The following is an 11,033-nucleotide window of genomic DNA, read 5'->3' on the forward strand; positions in this document are numbered from 1 at the left end:
TATACAACATGTAATTTAATGTCTTCATTATGAATTGATGAACTACCTTAGGTAAATGTGTTAGGATTAGGTAATATCTCATTAGTTATAGATCCTCAAATCACATATTATTTATATTTTATAAGTTGATTCCTTACACATTCTGTTTACAAATCAGGAATCATATTTCTCCAATAGCAGATTTGTTGATATCTAGCCTTCTCAGGTTCTTTATAAAAATCCACTATTCTATTATCAACTCAACAACTTTTAAAACACAATATCTTAATTAAATAATATTTCAAAGATAATTTTATTTCATATGTGGCCATTGTAGTTATTTATCTGATATAATTTTTTATTATGGTAGCATGGAATTACTAGTGTCATAGAACAAGCATAGAAAATCCTGCTTCTGTATGTGAATAGATAAGGTTAAAAAGAATGCAGCACCATACCCTTTATATTTTTATCATTATGAGTATTATGTTGTTTTTGTGTGTGACTGTGTGCATGTTCATCTCTTAATATATACAGTTCTATGGATTTCAGGATATATGAATTCAAGAGAAAACATACGCAGGTTGACTCCTAGCTATTCGCCTTATTTATAAAGAGTTCAATTTATTTATGTATGTATACATATATTTAATTATGCATTCATGAATCTATGCATTTCATTCATTTAGTGCTCAGTTGCTTGTTTGGTTTATTTAATAACACAGAGACACAACTTTACTGTATGTTGTTATGTATATCATGCTGGTCTTGTCAGAAATACCCACCTGTCTCTTTCTGTAGACTATTGGGAAAAAAGTCTTGCACCAGCATATCTGCCTGATGGGTTTCTTTATTTTCTAATCACCTATACCTAGATTGCTATAGAGCAAACTTAGAGAGATTCTCTTTTTCTTTCTCTTGCTTTCCACATACTCACTAGATTACAAGTATATACTCATATTCTTTTGGGAGGTATGAAATCAGTTCCTCACAGCTATATTTCATTCTCAGCTTCTTACTTTTCTTTATATGTATTCATATGCGTAAGCACTAATAACTGCAGACAATGGTCAATAAGAGGCTATGTTGACATTTCCTCTACAAAGGGAATAAATCTATAGCTCTACACTTTAGCTTCAGGCACATATTTTAAACTACGTCAAAAATACAGCATCATTATTTTCCAAGATATCTAAGAAGCAATCTCTATGTAACATACTAATTGTAATCACCTCTGTGTCCACTTGAGCCAGGAACTCAAAGATCAAGTCATACTCAGGAACATTTTGTTTCATATCCTTCCATGAATGGCTCATTAAGCAACATTTAAAAGATTTCACTGTTGTCCTAAAAGAAAGTCAATATTCCTCCAAACATTTAAAAAGAACAAGCCTATCTTCCTTGGGTTTATTGAATGTGAAGACACACAATGACCATAACAAATCTTAAGAAGGAAAACATTTAGCTGCAGCTAACTTACATTTTGAGAGATCTTGTCCATTTCATGATGCTGGGAAACATTGTAGTATGGAGGCAGAAATGGAATGGGACAAGAAGCTGAAAGTTCTATATTTTTATCGACAAGCAGCAGAAGAAAAGACAGTGGACAAAATTGAACTGTTTGGAGTTCTAAACCATTCCTGCTTAGGGACATACTAACTCTAGTAAGGCCAATGGACTCCAACAAGTCCACTCAGTATGAGCCAAGCATTCATACAAATGAGGCTATGGGGTCCATTCTACTAAAAGCACAAAAATATTGCTGTTTGATTACATGTAGAAGAAGTGTCAGGTTTCTTCAATGATGTGATTTTTTTTTCTAGACAAGTAAGATTCTGGGATGGCCCCACTCTCAAAGTTATTAGTGCAAAACAATATGAACTTTATTGAGAACAGTATTAAATTTTGTTAGGAGCAATTTCCCTGAGTGGAGAGGTGATTTGATGAGGTTGCAAGATTTTGCTAAGTTATTTTCCTAGCAAAAGCAACAATTTGCTGTTAATGAATTAAATTTTTCATTATCTTCATGCAAAGGATGAGAAATCAGAATAAACTCGAATATGTCCAATAGACAAAGGTAATTTCTAAACTGAACCAAGAATTGTAATTCTGAATATTGGGACTAAACTTGTAAAATAGGTATAAAACAATGACATAGTATTTTTTTTAAACAGTGGGCTTGTCTGTACTATTAAAAAGACAATAAATATTGTCACTACATTTGTTTGTTATACAAATGTTTCTTGTGTGAAAAAATTTAAGATGATAATAATCGAAGTAAGCTGTTTGAGGAGGTCATGAGTAAATATTGTTGTTGAGGTTCAGTCCTGTACTGCCAGGGTTTGCCTGCAGGAGCGGTTAGATAGTTTTCAAAGGACAAATGCATTGGTTTCCTGAGGCTCTTGAATTGCTTCTATTGTTTCAGGGGCCTGAGGTAGGACCCTCAAAAAATTTTTCTGATTTAATAAGATAACTGTATTATTGGGGCTTACAGCACCAGATAGGGCAGTGTATTTTTTTTTCAATCTCGTTTTTTATTGGATATTTCGAGTGTGATTTTTATGATAGCTAGTTTGGAACTTTTTAACCCAGTGGTACCCTTTCAGACAAGGAGGGCAACTAGTTTGAGTTTCTGCTCTGATTGGATCAAGAAGCCTTAAAATTTATGGTACCTCCTGCCTTACTGGGACATTATTGGATGATATGCCCAGTCTGGTTTATTGAATAATTTTTTGAGCAAACCCTAAATTAATAAATATTTTCTGTCCTTGATTAGTAAGATTCTGTATGGTGTTCTAGCATTGTGTGGTTGTTGTTAGGGATACACACTAAAATTATGGAGTAACAACCTCAGCATATGTTTTAAATAAATTAACAGATTTTTAAATTGTCTGTAGGAGAGAGTAACAAGTGGGTATAGGCAAGATGTTTTAAAATAATATCTTTGGCTTTAAAACCTCTATCATCTGGGCAAAAGAATTCTCAATTTTTTTTCTGGTTTCTATATCATATTAACAAGTCTTTTGGTATTTGTATCTCTGTTAGGCAAGCATCTCCATGCTCTTAGAGCTACAGCTACTATTTTTATTATAACTTCCTTTGTCATTTTTGGGGGAGTTGTTTCTTCAAACTTTTTTCCCATACCCATAAACATTTCATACGTTTATGTTTCTTTTTCAATTTTATTTTTCTTGAATAATTTATGGATTTATATTTCAAATTTTATCCCCTTTCCCCTCCGTTCCGATACCTCCCTGCTTTTATGAGGAGGCTCCCATTCCCACTCACCTGGCTTTCCCCTTCATTGGGGAAATGTGCCTTCATGGGACCAAGGGCTTTTCCTCCTATTGAAGCTGGACAATGCCATCCTGTGTTACATATGTGGCTGGACTCATGGGTCCTTTCATGTGTACTCATTGGTTGGTGATTTAGACCCTGGGAATTCAGGTTGGGTTCTTTTTGGTTGATGTTGTTCTTCCTATGGTGTTGCAAACCCCTCTAGGTCCTTCAGTCTTTAGTCTAACTCCTCAGTTGGTGTACCCTTGTTCAGTCCAATGATTAGCTTCAATCATCCTCGTCTGTATCAGTAGGGCTCCGGAAGAGCTTCTCAGGAGACACCTATATCTGGCTCCTGTTAGCAAGCACATCTTGGCATCAGCAATAGTGATTGGCTTTGGTGGCTCTATATGGGATGAATCCCCAGGTGGGACATTCTTTGGATGACCTTTTCTTCAGTTCCTGCTTCACATGTTGTCCCTGTATTTCCTCTCATGAGTAATGAGTTCTACCACCAAAGAAGGAATGAAGCCTCCACAGTTTGGGCTTCCTTAATCTTGGGCTTCATATGATCTGCGATTTTTTTAAGTATTCCAAGCTTTTGGGCTAATATCCACTTATCAGTGAGTGCATACTATGTGTGTTCTGTGACTGGGTTACCTCACTCAAGATGATATTTTCTAGTTCTATCCATTGATGTGGAGAAATAGGAGCACTCCTCCATTGATGGTGGGATTGCAAGCTGGTAGAACCACTCTGGACATTGGTCTGGTGGTTTCTCAGAAAATTGGACATAGAACTACCTAAGGACCCAGCTATACCACTGATTGGCATACACTCAAAATATCCTCCAACATATAACAAGGACACATACTCCACTATGTTCATAGCAGATTTATTTATAATAGCGAGAAGCTGGAAAGTACCCAGATGTCCTTCAACTGAAGAATGTATACAGAAAATTTGGTGTTCTTACAACATGGAGTACTACTCAGATATTAAAAACAAAGACTACATAAAATTCCTAGGCAAATGTTAACTCTTTCTTTCTCATCCTTATTTATCAAACATCTTAGAGAACTCTCTTTCCGACAATTACATATATAAATACATATATATATATATATATGTATATATATGTATATATATATATGGTAAAAATTTATCTTTAGTTTGGTGGGCTCTAGCTTCTTTAAATTGATCATGAGGAGTTGTAAGGAATTTAAATGACAATAATTACCAAAAGGAATTTTTAACCTTTTTTATTCTCCATGATTACTGAAAAAAAGCCTAACAATTTACCCTGTTGTAGAGCAGAGAGTACACCAGCAGCTGATCACAACCTGTTTGGACTCTTTTTATATTTATCAGGGAGTCTTTTTTTTTCCTTTTTTTTTCCGGAACTGGGGATCAAACCCAGGACCTTGCGCTTGCTAGAAAAGCGCTCTACCACTGAGCCAAATCCCCAACCCCTTATCAGGGAGTCTTATAGAATGACTTATTTTTAAATGCTGCAGGGTAGACCAGATATGTTTATGATATTTTGTTAATTTCTTTTTTGAGTTAGCTTGCTTCTCAGAGGTTGATGTTTTCTTTTTTGATTTATCACTACCTTCTTCTGAGCTACTTTTCTTAGATTTTTCTGTTGAAGAATAAACATTGAACTTAGATCCTAAGTGACACAGTAGGAATGGAGTTTCCTTGCACGGAGGTGAATCTATTGTCTCCTGAACATACGTGGCTTTTTTTTTTTTTTTTTTTGCTTATCAGCCAATGCCTTCCTAAGCACATTCCAAATAGCAAATGCTATAGGGGACACACCTAATCCTCTGTTCACTTTAAACCAGTTTTCAGTCTCTAACCATGTTTTCTCCCATGTACCCATATCTAAATTTCTCCTTCCTGGAAACTGAGGACTGACCATTTATATAAACTGAAGAAAGTCAATCAGCTGGCTAGAGCTAACCCTAATCCCTTTTTTCTTTAATAGTATGCTTAATAACATCTGTAAAGAACTCTATGTCAATAGGTTCACATTGTTCCATCCTGAGAGATAAAAGAAATGCACATAACCTGAAACTGATGGTTCCAGACCTAATATTAGTGCTGATAGCTCCCAAAAGAAATGCTTTGAGAACTGCCTGGTGTAGCAGGCAATGAAAACCAGAGCTGATGATTCCTGATGTACCCTTGGCATTGATGGTACTCAACCAACCCAACCTGGCTGTGATGGCACCTACTATCCTGCCACTGCAGATGGCAGCAGTCAATTTACAGCCAGAGATGATGGCTTCTGGCACAAACCTCATGGTACCTAGTTTCAACCTTTGCTGACGGCAGTTGGCAATATCAACTCCTATTTCTCACCCTCTATAAACAGGTCTGAAAGGTCCAATTGAGAGTACAATCTGTGTAGACTTACCTTCTTCAAAGTCCCTGCCTCTTTTAAGGTGCCAATTTAGATGCCAGGAGCCTCCTGGCATGGAGAAGTTAGAGACAGGGCACAGAATAAGACTCTAGTGTGGCTTTGAAGTCTGAGGGTTTCAGATATTCTAGTTCTCTAATTATACTGAAAGGCTGACAATAACTTTGAAAAAGTCTTAAAAGTTTCTTGTTCTTTCTCTGTGCAAAAAGCTGATGATTTAGGAGATTGGCATCTGTAGCCTGGCAGCAAGGAATTAAATAATGTGGCCTTTGATCTATCTCACCAGGAACTGCATTGCTCTAACTTTTAATCTGATTGTTGGAAGTCACAGGAAGAAAAATAGAAAGGAATGGATACGGAAAATGTGGTACATTTACACAATGGAGTACTACCCAGCTATTAAAGCCAATGACTTCATGAAACTCTTAGGGAAATAGATGGAACTAGAAAATCTCAACCTGAGTCAAATAATCCAATCACAAAAGAACATACATGATATGCGCTCACTGATAACTGGAAATTAGACCAAAAGCTCAGAATACCCAAGGTATACCTTTTGTGAATTGTAATTCACAAACTACATGAAGCTCAAGAAGAAGGAAGACCAAAGCATGGATATTTCAGTCCTTCTTAGAAGTGGGAACAAAACACTCACAAGAGAAATACACAAAATATAGAGCAGAGACTGAAGAAAAGGCCATCCAGAGACTGCCCCACCTGCAGATCCATCCCACATCCAAACACCAAACCCAGACAACTTTGATGATGCCAAGAAGTGCATGCTCAGAGGGGCCTGATATAACTCTCTCCTGAGAGGCTCTGCCAGAACACAAGAAATACAAAGGCATTTCACAGCAAACTATTGGACTGAGCACAGGGACCCAAATGGAGTAGTTAGAGAAAGGACTGAAGAAGCTGAAGGAATTTTCAAACCTATAGGAAGAAAAGCAATATCAACTAACCAGACTCATCAGAGATCTCAGGACTTAAACAGCAACCAAAGAGTACACATGGAGCGATCTATATCTGCAGCTGCATATGCATCAGTGGATGGCCTTATCTGGAATCAACAGGAAAAGAGGCCCTTGGTTCTGTGAAGACTCAATGCTCCACTGTAGGGGAATGCCTGGGAATGGGGGAGGGAAGGAGGGAGTCCTTGAGTGGATAAACAACCTCTTAGAAGCAAGGCATGGGAGGAGGGGATACAAGGTTGTAGAAGTTGAAACCAGGAGCAAGAATAACATTTGAAATGTAAGTAAATAAAATATCCACTAAAAGTAAAATAAGAAATATAGGGCGCCCTTCTGTGGTGAACAACGGTACTGCACATGCACAGATTTTGCACCTGGCATCAGTTGGCAGGTAATATGCTAATGAGGGAGCAGCACAATGCTAATAAGATAACTGGTGCTCCGCCAATCCCTGAAGGACAATTTGCATAGCCTCAGCCTGCTGTGTATATAAGGCAAGCGCTTGAGGTCCTACTGTCCCTGTTCAAGAAAGCTGTACAGTAAACGCTTTGCTGCAAAAGGATCCTGGTGTCCGCGTGCGTTCTTGCTGGCGAGACGATAGCTCGGGACATTTGGTGCCAAAACCTGGAAAAAATCGCCTCACCATCGCAGGCGCCGAGGAGACCCCCCGTTCCCGGAGAGGATTCAGAATTGCAGGACGAAGGTAAGCTCTGAGAGGCATGTTTAGTCTTGATCTCTCTCATCTTTCTCCCCCATTAGAAGATGCGGTGGAAGCTTTTGTTATTGTTTTGTCAGCGCTCATTCTTTTTCTTTTGTTTTTCCATTTTGCGGCTGCTGCCAGGCACAGTCAGAAATCGTGCCTGGAAGATGAGAAATGCCGCCCAACAGTAATAGCATGACAAGACGTTAGAGGAGTTACAGGACAGCATGTCAGAAACAGAGTAAGGTGAAAGATTAGAAGCTTTAAGAAGGAAAGGTGCACCTAAGAAAAGAGGCCCTTCCAAGGACCTTGGATCCGAGGAAGCGAGAGATAGGGGAAAGGAAGCCCTGGGAGAGAAACAGGGGAAGGAGAAGAAAACCCTGAAAAAAAGCCTTTATCCGGTAGAGGAGTTAGAGGTTTTGGGGCTTGATAGTTCAGAAACAGATGAGCTTAGCCCCTCTGAGGAAGAGGATTTAGAAGATGAGGCAGCTCGCTATGAAGAAGAAAGATATGGGCCTAGGTGGAGAGCCACTGTGAAGAAACCGAACGTTATGGATCCTTTGTGGGCAAGGCTGGTAATTTTGTTTATTTTTTTCTTTGTGTGGGAAGCTGTTACAGTCGTTAGGACAGGTCAGAGTGTCCTTGCAGAGCAACAAGAAAGTATGTCGGAGGCAGAAAAGGTCTTGAAAGAAAAAAAGAAAAGAAAAGGAGATAAAAGGAATACAGTATTTTGGGAGAAAAATTTTGTCTTTGTGCTTGTAAAAGGTGTGATTAGGCTCTGGAAACTTCACAGAGTCATACTGCTCAGACTTGATAGAGGTAGACTGCCTGAAAAATTTATTCAGGAGAATCAAACAAAAAGATATCTCAATTCTAAACTTTTGTCTTCAAAGTTGTATTTTACAGAGTGTCCCTACTTGGATTCCTGGTCTCAAGGACTTTCAGCTGGGACCAGTCAGGACACATCAGCTACAGCATTAGTTTCATTTTTCCTACCCCCTACCCCCAAGGACATCTCAACGCCATTGCACAGCTTGATGGAGTTAATGTAATTGGGTTGTGAGTGGAAATATTCAGGACTGTGTTTCACTTCCATACCATTTGTGAATGTCAGTCGTGCTGCTCAGATATCCCGTATTATATCTCAGTATCTTACAGGAATTTGGTTTCAACACGTTGATGGACTAGTCCAGGAATTGAGACAATCCATCGTCCATATCAACTCCACTTGAGTGGATGGTCACCGTGGAAGTGGTGGGAAAGGGGAAATCCTACCTCTCTGCTGACTCCTATTGGAATCTGGGTCCCTTTGGTGGGACACCATCTAGTTTTTTCCCTCTGTCTATTATCTGTCCTTGGTGCACCAAGCTGTCCATGTATGTCAGTTTATGTCTGTGTTTTTTGTTTCTTGTTGCTTAAATGTTTTATGTTTCATGTTCAAAAGAGAAAATGGAAAAAAAACTTTATCTGCTGGTCGTTCACACCTTGATTTGATTTTAACTCGTTTCAAAAAAGGAACAAATGAATAAAAAGCTGTTCAATCAGCCCTTGGAGCCTTGCACCTGTAGTAGGAGCCTGGGTCAGCTGGAGAAGCTACCCGGGAATGAGCGTCTGCCTGAGCTGATTATTAGACTTAGCAGGTGACAAGGTGCTTCTCTTAAAATCACAGCTAGAAAAGTTATAATGGTGTTTGGTCTAAATATTGAAGATATGTGTAGCCACTTCAATTTTGTTTCTGATTGGTTCTAAATGTATAATTATTCTCTACATGCCTTGGTTATGGACTATTGGCTTTTATGTTATTGGATATGGCTAAAAAATGTAACATTGGTAACAGAAAGTTGAGAAAAAAAGTGTAACATTGGTAACAAAGTTGACATAAAACTGTTAATTTGGATAGTTATTCTAGACAACATGTGGCATGAGTCAATGTAGGGAAACAGGTCTAAATTGAGATAATATTTTTATGGAACTCTTATTCTATAAACCAGGCTTCTAAAAGAATTTAGGGCAATGTCTCTTTGTTGAGGTATTGGAGACCGCACCATCATGCGTTCATATGTAAGAATTGACAGTCGAACCTTGTATAAACTCGGTGTCTTGGAGACTGGATTTTGGAGACTAGATTGTTTGTTGGAGGTTGAGTTTTGCTTTCCAAAGTTGTTTGCCCCTTTTGCCATTAGATAAGAATCAGACTGCAGCGTGGTTTAATTTGCCACGGGATTCATCTGGGCCCTGTAAAAGCTGAATGCCACCTGGATTTCTGGCTGGTGGCCGGCCAGACAGGGCGGGCCTACGCTGTCTCGACAGCCAAAGAAATTGGACTAGTGAATTTGACAATTTGATGGAGCAGCTGCGTGTGGCCATTGTAACCGTGAATTCCACAAGAGTTGATGCTTCTTTCACAGAGGGACTATCTTCATGGATCACCAATGCTTTCTCCCCTTTTTAAGGAGTGGGCAGGCATGTTTGCCTGGGAAGCTATTGTCCTCCTCGGATGCAGAGTAGGTCTCTGGCTTATCGGCCATTTACAAAAGAGAACATGCCAGACACAAGGTGGTTGTTTACCAGGCTATGACCACCATTAAAAATGGTGCTTCTCACAACATATGACTGGCCTCTTTGAAAGATTAAGAGTTCGCCCTAGATCATTTTTGCCACTTTCATTTGGAGTCATTGTATCCAGAGACGGGCAACTTTCCTCGAGCTTGGACCAACCTAAGACATAGGGCCCAGTGGCGATAGGTTAACTCTATGATGGGTAAGGCCGGGTTTGGATGAGAACGACCTAAGACAGGAGCAATGACAAGATTGACATGACACCCAGATCTAGACCAGTCATTTTATTAAACAAAAAAGGGGGAGAATGTAGGGTGCCCTCCTGTGGTGAACAACAGTCCTGCGCATGCGCAGGCTTTGCACCTGACATCAGTTGGCCGGTAATATGCTAATGAGGGAGCAGCACCATTCTAATAAGATAACTCATGCTCTGCCAATCCCTGAAGGACAATTAGCATAGCCTCAGCCTGCTGTCTGTATAAGGCGAGTGCTTGAGGTCCCCCTGTCCCTGTTCAAGAAAGCAGTACAGTAAACACTTTGCTGCAAAAGGATCCTGGTGTATGCGTGCATTCTTGCTGGTGAGACGATAGCACAGGACAGGTGCCTATTTCTGTGTGTGTGCCCGAAGTTCATGTTGAGTGTCTTGATTTTGTATTGTAACACACTTCTTTGTGTGACTCATCTCTCTCAAGCTTTGGGGATTGCAGGTACACACCATCAAGACCAGCTTTTTATAGGTTCTGGGGATTTAGATCCAGCCCTCCTTTTTTTCAACAACACTCCCCTACCTCTCTAGCCCCAGAGTAATGAGATGTTATAGGAAAAAAAGGAGAATTCAGCAAAGAGATAGGAGTGACAAGATCCTCATGAATTTTCCTGCTGCTGTCCACAAGCAACTCCTGTTGAGTCCTTCTCCCAGACTCCTTGTGTTTTTCCTGTTGCTGAACACGAACAGCATTTGCTGAGCTCTCTTCAAGACCAATGTATAAATAACTCAATTCGATGATAGAAATTTCCAAAGAGATATCCATAGAGAATGGTAGAACTTTAAATTTAACTGTCTTCTATAGAAACTTAATTTCAAAATTTTCTAACTTCATCCTGCCTTTTCAGTGACATGACT

The 11,033-nt window shown here is 39.2% G+C and overlaps 1 long non-coding RNA gene across 1 annotated transcript; it reads left to right on the top strand.

Annotated features, from left to right (window-relative positions):
• The first annotated feature begins 7,166 nt into the window (after window positions 1-7,166).
• On the top strand, window positions 7,167-10,461 carry LOC148005571 (uncharacterized). The gene is made up of 2 exons (XR_015620593.1): window positions 7,167-7,354; window positions 8,245-10,461. It is a non-coding gene; the product is annotated as an uncharacterized LOC148005571 (long non-coding RNA).
• The last annotated feature ends 572 nt before the right edge of the window (window positions 10,462-11,033 follow it).

The sequence above is a fragment of the Rattus norvegicus genome, chromosome 5, assembly GCF_021556685.1.
Source record: "Rattus norvegicus strain SHRSP/BbbUtx chromosome 5, alternate assembly SHRSP_T2T, whole genome shotgun sequence".
In the NCBI taxonomy this organism is placed as follows: domain Eukaryota; kingdom Metazoa; phylum Chordata; class Mammalia; order Rodentia; family Muridae; genus Rattus; species Rattus norvegicus.